Below are 12,500 nucleotides of genomic sequence, written 5' to 3'. Positions count from 1 at the left end.
ATATATATATATATATATATATATATATATATATATATATATGTGTGTGTGTGTGTGTGTGTGTGTGTGTGTGTGTGTGTGTGTGTGTGTATGTGTTGTTGTAAGTCTGTTCGAATGTGTGCTTGTATTCAAATTAAGGTGTTTACCACAGTAAGGGAGAGGAGTACCAGAGAAAAAGCAACGCAATGTTCACTGACACTCCTTATTTAACTGTCGAGTATCCGGTGAATGTTGCCCTAAAAAATCCTACAACATTAAGTGCTTTTTGTCACTTAACAATGGGCACACGAGCATCGTGCCAAATTCCCGTTCACACAAACAATATACAATTTACCGCTTATTTTTTGCTCATTTTCACCCGTCATACATACTAACACTTTCCCTGTTCTATACATTTTTCACACATTCTGTTCAGCACTTTCAAGATCTTCCTCTTCTCCTCACTTCCAAACTGTAGATGCGTTTCGCCCTTTTGCCTTTCATTTGTACCCGGCATGAACAATACAATCCTACATAAGATAGCTGTCTCAACATTTCTACCTCATCATCTCCCCAGACGTTTTGCACAGAACTTGATACCCTGATTAATTCACCTATGCCTTGACTTGCCTCTTGTCTCATTCCTGTATACCTATACTCATGAACTGTATCCAGTAATTTAACCATTATATTACCATTCACTCCTCCATCTGCCTGCACTATTAACTTTACCCTGTAGCACACAGTTTTAAAGTCTAACTTATTTATGCAAGCATCAACCATTTCATACTCCTGTTACGACTTCTTTTCTTATCCTATATCTTTGCACCTACGCATAAAAATACTTAACAACAGTAGACCCATGACAAACCCTCGTCTCATACCCACTCTTACACCTAGAAAGTCATTCTCTTGCGTACATAATCTAACGTATGTATTACTTCATACTTAAAACTTTTAATCTTTTATGCTACACATTTTCTAAACCATCCACATAGCATCTTTATTGAATTATACATATGCTTATTATAGGTCCATGCATGCCTAATACAAATTTTACCGTTTAGTTTTCAAATTTCTGATATAACCCTACTGTTCTTCTTTATCACAATCCGTTTGACATCTGTCTGAGTTTTCCTATCAGAACCCAGGTATACCCTTTCCTTGGTATACTTTGGACCCTTTAAATCTTTCAGCTGCCTATATCACCATTATCTTTACATAACTGAAAATAATTCTTGTCAACGATCTCTCCAGATTATTCCCCTTATCTAGAGTTAACTTTCCAACCCTTAGAAAACTCGTCAACCACATATTCTCCATCTTAATATGACATCTCACACTCAGTCACATCAAATTGTGTCTTTCTAGTCCTCAACATTTTAACTGGCCACGTCACTTCCTCGACAGTCACTTCCATAAGCATGATTAAGCTTTGACTACCCCTTTCCATCCGTTCGTCATTCATTCAATACCCTTCCATATCGCACCTCAACAAATTTCCAAAATATCTAATTCATCGACTCGTGCCAGCACTCGATTACGAAAGAATACTACCCTAAGGAACCTCATCTTATTTCCCCCTAAAGATTTTGCTGGACTTCAGTCCCTTCATACTATTATTTGCCTTCTCTTTTTCTCCTCTCATATATTTTTGTTGATTACCATAAATATACATCCTCCTGTACATGACTTTCTTTCCCAGCGTCCAATTGCACCTTAAATCATGTTTTCGCTTCACTAAACATTCACCTCATTTCCGCATGATACCACTTACTGATTTAGCTCTTGCCTGCCCATTATGACTACATACTCTGTCTCTGTAATTCTAACCACATGCCATAATTTGCTCGTTACACACACACACACACACACACACACACACACACACACATATATATATACTATATATATATATATATATATAATATATCTATATATATATTATATATATATATATATTATATATGTATATATGCGTGTGTGTATGTATGTATGTATATATGTATTGTAATGCATGTATGTATTATTCAATTACTATAATATATATGATATTTATATATTAATAATTATATATATATATATATATAGTATATATATAATATGATATATATAAAATATATATAATATATTAAAGGCTTGTTTCCCGCTACGTGGAATTGGTTGGTATCATACGGGTAAGCATACTGGTGAGGGGCAAGGTGGAAACGTTCCACGGACCTGGAAGGGAGCCGTTGTTACCACCATTTACCCACTTGGATCAATGTATTTTCAATAGGTACAGCCTGTGTTTATTTGTATGTGAATAACAGGTGGTAGGATATTTGTTTCAGGTATATACTTTACATTAAGAATTTTAGTATAACCCAATTCTAGCATATAACAAAAAAGCCGTAAGATTTATCATTCAATGTAGTGACCGATTTCCAGGGGAACCTTAATTATTACGTTAGATGAAACGGACTAAACAGTCTAAAGGCAAATAACTTGATCTATTATGCATTCATTAGTTTAAAAAAAAATATGCATTGTTCCATCATTTAGTTAAAGCCTTTGAAGACTGTATGTTATCGACGTGTTTCCGCTAATACACTGAGCAGTTGTCAGAAAATTGTAATAAAAAAAAGAAAAAAAATAAGAATGCGTATCATGGGGAAGATACGTCACAAATGTCATAAAATCGATGACAATAGTAATATAATATTTCAAGATACACAAGACAGATAGTGACGCATTTGTTACGCTAAAACATAAAAGTCTACTGAAACATATATACATCTGAAATAGTTTCAAAAGTACTTCTGGCTTCATATTCCCTATCGTCACCAGAAACATTGCAAGAATATACATTCCGTATTCATAAAAAAAAATAAGTGTAAAGGAACCTGTAAAGAAAAAAAAGTATATGAAACAAAGATAGTACTCAGTTGATTCCAAAAACATGGATGAATAGCTAATATATCAACCGCACAAGTAACCATTTAATAACGCGTCAAAACTCTTGCCAACTGAAAAAAACAACAACAGAGGTTCAATATAATTATACAAACATAGGCATCCGCCCAAAATTCCGCATCCAAAAACTCCCTTCCCTCTCCAAGAAACAGCGTAACAAAGTACTTACTGAGTCTGGATATCTTGAAGGCGTCTGCAGTACTAATGATGTCAACGTAGGCATGTAGCTGAGAACGCCTCCCAGTCGAGTTCAGATTGTACTCGTTCATGGCGTGAAGAAACGCGCCCTGAATCTCTCGAGAGTCCTTGTCGAAGATAGCCCCTGAAATAGGAAGGAATGGGATGAGGATTTGACTCCTGAATTCAGGTTCCATCTGCAATGAAGAAGTTTGTATAAAATTATCAACACGCGTAAAAAGTCTGCACAACATCTCCAGAGTTTTACCCTTCCATATAGACACCGATGAAAGCAAGACGGCAAGAATGAAAAATTGATAGCTTTAATTCTAAATGAATAAAATGTATGAAGCCAATAACAAATTTAAATCAATCAGCAAGCTTTCCTATTAAATCTCTATATTGGATAATGAATGTTCCGTAAAATCAAATTATTACATCTCTGTCATGACACGTACTACTAACCAATAAAAGAATACGGAAATGGAAAGTAACGATCTGAATTCGGGGGGTTGGGGGACATGTACAGTCTCTGGGATTGGGAGTTTTGGCTCCCGCGCCTCTAAATCAATGTAAAATTTGTCAAAATGAATACATAGTAGGCCAGTAGTACAATATATGATGGGAAAATATATGAGATACCAGGTTTTACATAACAACTTTCAAAGCTGACTGGAAAATACATGTTTAACAATGAATCTAATATGTAAAATCAGAATTATGTATATAAATACTTATATATATATATATATATATATATATATATATATATATATATATATATATATATATATATATATATATATATATAAGCACAGTAGGTGAAAGTCTTTTTCAGCGTATAAACATGTGTGGTCTCATATTTTAGTAAATTAGTTTATATAAGGTAAACTTTACATATTAGTTACGTATAAGACCTTTGCGTGTAAATATCGTACTAATTTGTACGTTACTGAAAAATCATTAAGTTTCCTGCTTGGAACTTTGCAATACTAAGAGAGAGAGAGAGAGAGAGAGAGAGAGAGAGAGAGAGAGAGAGAGAGAGAGAGAGAGAGAGAGAGAGAGATTTAGTAATAAGAAAAACTTATCCGTAATTTTTTACTTTTCATTTTTTTGTGATGTCAAAGACAGCAGTTTTCTAAAAAAAAAAAAAAAAAAATCAGACTTAAGAAAGCTGACATCAAAGTATGCAGCTACGAACTTTTTCATGCTTAGCAGATCTCAATATTTTTCTATATTCCTACCTAAACTTCGCAGATTTCGAAGAAAAAATAAACCTGCTCTCAAAAGGAACTTTAATGTTCATGAGTAGGCAGAGACCTGAGGAATGGTTTTTGAGAAAGGTAAATAATTTTACGCAGGAAGTGTTCGTGGAGTTGCCAGGGGTAGGTTCAGTACATCAACGGGAATTCTATTCAGATGGTCTCATTTTCTTTTCTAGATGAGAATCAGGCAAACCCTGCTATTGATCTCACGCTTTCTTTAACATCAGAGGCTTTTTCGGGGCATAGCTAACAAATTACTTAGCCTCACTACTACACTGAGTCCGTGAAGGGAAAAGAATTTCCTTTCAGTATATTGCTGAATAAATCGACTCTGCCGTGAGGTGAGGATTGGCTGCCAAACACAATCCAAACAGGAAAATCTTCAGTCGTGACCTTCAAAAGCAAAGGATAATTTATTTATTTGTTTATTTTTTATACCGGGGAAATCCTTGGCCTTTTCATATCATTATGAAGGTCAAAAGATTATTTGAAACTTTTCATAATCATAATCATAATTAAGCAACATCATTCGTCTCTATGAGAATAAAATAACAATAATTATTCACAAAACGCAACCCCCCGCGCCATCTGTTGGTTACCCCCCCCCCCCTCTATTGGAAACTTTGAAACCTAAGAAAAACAATTGGACAATTGAATATTGAGGCGTGGGGGGGGGTGGGGGCGGTGAAGCACGATCGCAGACAGTTCTTACACGTGACTTTCCAATTCAGCCTTATGAAAATGACTAGAGGAACGTTTTATTCATCGCCGAGAATGAACAAAATCGAGCACGTACTAAGATTATACCACTTGCTGTCACAATCATTTAGATTTTACACCCTGGCAAATAATGCCCTCGCCGTACAAAGTCGGAAGGTTCTGCACCAAAAAATAACGACTAGTTTAGTATTCGATTTTAACAACATTTTCATATAATAACATACTATTCCACATTAAAAGCATGCAGGCCGTTTTTTAAAATCTTCGTTCATTCTTATTTTTTCTACTGTTGTTTTAACCCTTTCCTCTTTGTATCAAATTATATTACGGCATATTCCGTAAATTACACCAATAAAACTTTAGTCTGCTTGCAGGAATGATCATATTTCACTCTGTCTTTTCTGGCTCATTACTCACTGTCTAACCATTACAGGCATTGCATGTTTCAACATATACTTTGAAGAGCAAAATAAATCCACTGAAATTCCTTCCTGTAAACGCTGAGGCCATTCCCCTACTAAGTTGAGTTTGTATTTTCGTTTTTAGCTGCAGATATCATAGGTGACAAAGGATGATTCAATCATTTTATTTTATTTCATAACTGGCGACAGAGACGAGTTTATCATCAATATTCCTTCGATTATTTCGACCTCATAACCATGAAAAAAAAATATGCCAGACCTCTACAGATCTATTGACGCCATCTGCTTATCGTAGTATAATCTTTGTCATTTAATCCACTATTATCCCGAAAGGTTCGTTTTGTACATAATTTCGGTATGTTCTGAAACTGTCCAATACTGAATTAGCTCTTAAATACATAAAGCACTCACACAGTACATGGAAGAATCATACAAATTTTTCTCCAAGTCAGACTTTAGCACAACCGATAATCTAGTATTTCTGCGGTAATGAAACCCATCACGCTTCGTTTTGAGTGCAATTATATGTACACCTAAATAACTTCATAAATGAGATACCTGAAATGAAAAATGATTCGGTTTCCAGCCATATTATTAGTATTACCGATAATACTTAGTATATAACTTCCCACATTTACGTTTGCATCAGATGAGTTGCCTTTCGGGATAATTCAGTTGGTACATAATATGGGATAATCCATCTATCGTCCTATCTTCTTTACCATAAAAAATATACAAGATTCGGTGAATGGAAGCCCTATTTTCAAATACTCTATAGTAAATGCCAAATGTATTCAGGATTTGTTGTCAGGACACAGGTGATAACTGGAACCTCCAATTACATTATAGGCAAAGCATAATGATGCACTAGGATCCATACTCACCCTCCTTCCTACGGAAATAAAAACGTAAACATTTAGTGAAATTGAACTGCCATATCTATTGGCCCTTTCACTTGATACTTTGCTCAAGATGAATCCTTTAATATGGCAGGTCGTTCTGTTAAATTAAGCTGAGGTACTTTGCTGAAGGATTTCTCACGAACATATGTGACAGTGTGGCACCAGCCTATTCTTGGGGGGGCCTGGAATCATACGGTGTCCATAGAATTCTGGGGGTATCTAGAACAGAGGGGACTAAAAACCTGGAACCCATGGCAACTGTCCACTGTGCCCATTTCTTAAATGGTCCTAGATTCACAGAAATGCGTAACCTCAATTCTACAAAAATTTTAAATAAAGTCAGTAATATAATTATCTAGGAACTCAAAATAGTACAGCGGTGACCTGGCATTTGTGAGGTTTGTTGTTTGATCATGGCCTTCGTCCCATATGTCATTCCAGCTGCGAATCGGTATCAGCGTATCAACGTTATCTCTTATTTAGTAAATGATCATGGGACAGGCAACTCCTTCATACCTATAGACTTTTTGAGAACTAAAAGGGCATATCATTCCGGAGAATCACTCCCTCTCATATATATACATATTAATACATACATATTTATATACGTGTGTGTTTGTGTGTGTGTGTGTAACCTGTGCTTGCCATGTGTTTTTGTGCTTCCATAGGGTGTACATATAACTGTATATATAAATACTGGAAAATTAAATTTTCTTACGTGAAACTTTGCAATCCTGAAAATTTTTTAGACTGTCAGGCAAACACAGGTAAGGAAAATATCACGAAAGAAACACTGAAAATATAAAGAAACAGGAGAACGAATATCCGAAATAACTGAATCTGAGTTTACGATCTTAGCTTTATTTTGCATGGAAGATGTTGGGGAGAATAAACTGAATTACTAATGACTATTATTATTATTCGTAAAGAGAGAGAGAGAGAGGAGAGAGAGAGAGAGAGAGAGAGAGAGAGAGAAGAGGAGGAGGAGACTGATTGATTGATTTATACCTAGTAAAACTGGCGCCACAAATCTAGGTTATTGACGCGCTGAGAGAGAGAGAGAGAGAGAGAGAGAGAGAGAGAGAGAGAGAGAGAGAGATTTTGAAACAGCTGAAATGCATCTGTATACTTTTCTGAAGGAAGTGATGTCAGAAAACTATAAAAAAAAAAATTAACTTCACATGTAAAAACCTCGACGTAAAGATGTGCAGTACAGCAATATTTTTTCAGCGTTTACCAGACTTCATAATATTTTTTCTTTAATCCTCCCTAAGCACTTCAAGTTTAGAATGACTGATCAAAAGCTCTCTCAAGAGAAGAATCAATGTTCATATCCAGTCAAAGATGTTACAAAAAAGTTTATTGGGATTTACAAAGGGATTTCTTTTTCTTCTTTTTTTCACAGGAGTCGCCACGAGGCAAAGAAAATAAACACATTATCCGAAATCCATTCTGAAAGCGCCATTTGCTTCTGCAGATAAAAATCGGGTTATTGCTATTGATCTCAATCTTTCCTGACTATCTGAGGCTTTTTAAAGTATGGAAATTGCAGATCCTGTAGTCTTCAACAATCACTAGAGTGGAGATGAACTAAGTAGGTATTTTCTCTTAGTTTATTCCTGAATAAATTATATCTCGAAAAATCTGCAGTCATAATCCTGAAAACAATGGATTTTTTTATTTAAAAATGTGTCTATATGGGCAAAATGGTCTTCCTATGTCACTCCTTAGGCTTACAATTTATTCAAAAGAGCTTCTATTAATTGTGAACCAATGAAATTCATCTCCTTTCCATTTATTTTGTCCTATTTTCCTTTCCTTCCGTACTGAAATCAGGTAGCAACTTTAGTTGTACGTTTTATCTATAGCTTTTGATTATTCTAAGCCTTCAAAGTCAATTTAAAAGAATATTCGAAATGTTCAAGTCCATATACACAAGACGCAACAAAACATTGTACCTTTATCCAAATGTGTAACCTTCTGCTATTACCATAAATGATGTTACAGCGTGTTTAACTTCTCAAACGAGAGAAGTCTCGAGTACTTCTACAGCCTCAGGCAGCCAGGTGAGGCCCGGGCCGTCCTTTCGGCCGAGAATAAAATATCAGTAAACATTTACAAAAAGCTCCCTCTGACGTCATCTGTATGAGGCGGGCGATTCCCTTCTACGAAAATGACGAGAGGATCGTACACAATTCTTGATTATCGGGTTTTGTTCGGTGGATTTTTCAATATAATCGTAGGGGAATGCACGGAGAAACAATTCATCGCAGAATTCTTATATTTCAATAGCCCTAGGAACAAAATCGAGTACGCAGTGCGCTTCTTACACAAGTCGCTGCCAGGATAATTTTCACCTGCGTAGATAAAGCAACCGCTTAGGTAAAGTCGGCAGATCCGAACCGCCAAATAATGTCACGATTAATTAAAAATAAATTTGAAAAATAATGTCACGATTTACCATTTCATTTTAGCCGAGTTCTCGTCTTTTTATAACGTCATATTCCACATTGAAAGCAAGCTGATTTGTCTATTTCAACCCCACTTTATTTAGTGTTATATCTGTTACTTTTACAAAAAGCTCCCTCTGACGTTATCTGTATGAGCTAACCTCTCCTCGTTACTGAAATCTGATTATTATTTATCTCCTAAATTTTACCCTTCATATTACCTCCTCCTTGCCTGGAAGGTAGAGAATAAAACTAGAGATATAGTTCACTTTCTTGTCATTCTCATCCCTCGTAGCCTTGCCATTCTAAGCAAAACAAACCCATTGAAATTCCTTCCGTAAACGAGTGTCAGTCCCCCAGTGGAGTCGAATTTGTCTTTTCCTTTAAAACTTTTCCTTTTTTAATGCGAACGAACTCTGTGTCTTGAAATGATCCGCCGATTTCTAAATTTCCCGAGTGTCACAGTCAGTAGTTTTTTTTTTCTTTTTATCTTTTGTTAGAAAAATACATTAATGCAGATTTCTAGTTATGTCATAGTATTTACATAATTTTACAATGCTAATTGCAGTTAATGTAAAACTTGCTTTTCTCGTGACTACTTAACATTTTCATCAATATATATCTTACTGAACACTAGTCTTTTCACATTTTATCCCATACTTGTTTAATTTTTTTTTTGCAAATGCTCACCATATTAACTTTTCATTTAATACCTCTTTTCTTTAACCTATAACCAAACACAATAATTTGTCATTAACATTTAAAAAAAAATTTTTTTAATATACATCGTAGGAAATATGTTCTTAATTTTCAACTTATAATTATCTATTAACAGTTTTTTTCCGAAGATTCCATTTGCTTTAGGTGGCTAAATAAAACGTTACTACGTAAAGTCAATAATGGTTGATTTCATTACTTGATATAATTTCATAAGCAATGACTTAGGTGAATTAATCATTAATGTTCTTTGGATATATTTAGACCACCCAAGGTCGTCTGCTTATCATGCAATGTTGTTTTTATTCAATAAGAGTTATATTTTACCTAAATGCAATGTGCTTTAGGTATTGCCTTTCGGTGAATGTGGTCTTAAAAATACATCATATACTGGCAGAGCAATGGGTCTAAACATGGAATTTTATCTCATAGTCATACTTATTTACGACTATAAGTGTGGTATTACTGCATTCATGAAATTCATTGGTTTTTGTTTTCATCGTGCAATTATGTAGTTACCTAAACAACTTTTAAGTGAGTTCCCTGGAGTGAATAATATATCAGGTTTAAAGCCATGTTATACCACTTTGACCTTGAAATACTTAGACACTTTGAAAGAAAGGGTTTCAAATGGAAACCAATCTACGGCCATTGTGAAGGAGCATGCGCCATACACCTTCCTCACTTGAAGAAAATAATAATAATAAATTGTTAAAAAATAAAAAATGCAATAAAAAAGTTACTGGCAGACGTAGCAAATTAACCTAACTGAATATTTATACTATTGTTTACGTTGATGAGTCGGATTAGGTCACCGTGCGTTTTTATGCTTGAGTCCATCCTTTAATAGGCAATTTTATGCTTTTTTCAGAATTGTTTAACCCTGGGAAATTCAGCCTTACTGTTTTTTTGTTTTTTTTTGGGTGGGGGTTGGTCCACCATTTTAGATATGTACATTTGAACGCATATGTTTTTTAAAAAATCATTTTAACGCCTAATACGATTATTCCATCTCCTAATTACAACAATTTACGTTAAAATTTACTCCTTTTTTTACTTTTACAGAATACAAAAATTAAGCATAAACTAGCATGATGCAGCTTCGATTGTATTGCAACCATTATATAAATATGTTCACTATATGCAAATACAAGTTTTCAAACATATGTGTTATTTTGATTTTCCGATAGAATGGAATTATATTCTTCGTTCGGTGATGAGAAATTGTGTTTCATACATCTTTGAAATATTTATTTTACAGGTGATATGAAATACTTTTGAGCATGTAATGTGAAGCACAGTTTCACTCAGGCTACTTAACATAAAACAGAATGTTAATGAACAGGGACAAATTAAGAATGTCATTCACTTTGCGTAAAAATATTTGCTTTGTTCACCAAATTAATGAACAGGCACAAATTAAGAATTTCATTCACTTTGCGTAAAATGATTTGTTTTGTCCACCAAATATGGAAAGCATTTTTATACAACTATGATTTAATGAATCAATTTCAGATAATCATTAAATTAAATGATTATTTTGGGACATCTAACGCTAAATCCACAGTTTCTCACATATCTTACCAATCAGTACCTTTATGCAGCTTTTATGAAAAAAACTACATTCATATTTCTTACAGAAAAATATTGTTTTTCATAGAGTTTAAAATAATCAATAAGTTTCATTAACTTCTTGAACTAAATTTGGAATTACTTCCCAGAGACTTCAAAAAGGAAGGAAATGGAAGTATAACAGTATCAGCCAGCAATCGTATGCCTGTTATGTATAATATCAAACTGCAAATGTATAAATACTATAAAAAACGAAGGCCAAGGCCGTGCATAAAAGCATATTGTTTAATGAAATATGGATAAAAAGTCGGCGAATGTTCACGTTACAATCGATAATAGGCGAAAAGACCCATCAGGTGAAATTACGCTTTTTTTTTTTCTTTTTTATTTTTTTTTTTTTTATTTAAGCATTTTTTTAACATGGGCACTTAATTCACAAAGTTACTGCTCTTAGATGACGGTAGGTGCTGTTATCATCTTCTTTTGCTTATTTCTGTTTGATTGAAAAAACGCTGAAGGGTCTGAAAGATGCCATTTTTAAAACGTGAAGTAAAGTGTATCAATAGGTTTGTTGATGAAAGAGTTCGAATATCTAGTCCCAAATACAGAGGGGAAGAAATTAAATACCTAAAAGTTGCTTTTATGAAACATGCAAACCGTGAATGGCTCATAAAAGATTTCTATGTGAGCAGGGGAAAATCGAAATAAAGAATAAGGTCACCACTACCATACGACAGAGCAAGTAAAATAAAAACAATAATAAATGGATCGATGATTAAATCTTTCATTTTACCAATACAGTCAAGAAGAAAAGATGCGGTAATGAGAAGCAAAGATAATAAAGATGACGTGAACTGGGTGGTTTGTATTACTTACTACTCTGGTGTGAGGTCATCAATCAGGTCTGAAAATCTTATCAGGGGAACAATCTAAAGATGGTCGTCGTAGTAAAGTAAATATGAACAGTGCGTTGAAATTTGTTTATCTATAAATTTGTGCATATAAAAGCAGAATACCAAACCACGATATTTCACATAATGGGTCTTAGTATTGTAATAAATATGATATCTTTAGGTTCATAAAGCATGCATTTTCATTATTTATAAATTCATGTACATAGAATTATAGATAGCTCATGCGTTTTCAGCATAGGAAGAAATATATAGAATATAGCGTCCGTCTGAAATGGATGTATGCCACTTGCGCACTGAGAATACAAATGAGCAACACATACCGAAGCAGGCAGTACGTGTTAGTTAGTACCTCAGGTGAAGGCGAAGACAGCAACTTTAAGCCTCATACTTCGTATGGACTCCCACCAAAGTGGATCCGTTGACGCAG

At 34.4% G+C, this 12,500-nt stretch overlaps 1 pseudogene; it reads right to left on the bottom strand.

The window, feature by feature from the left end:
• The window catches only part of LOC135220663 (glutamate receptor 1-like), a 338,668-nt pseudogene that overhangs the window by 247,217 nt on the left and 78,951 nt on the right, over positions 1-12,500 (bottom strand).

Source organism: Macrobrachium nipponense, chromosome 2 (assembly GCF_015104395.2).
Source record: "Macrobrachium nipponense isolate FS-2020 chromosome 2, ASM1510439v2, whole genome shotgun sequence".
NCBI lineage: Eukaryota > Metazoa > Arthropoda > Malacostraca > Decapoda > Palaemonidae > Macrobrachium > Macrobrachium nipponense.
This window is presented reverse-complemented; position numbering and strand designations above follow the sequence as displayed.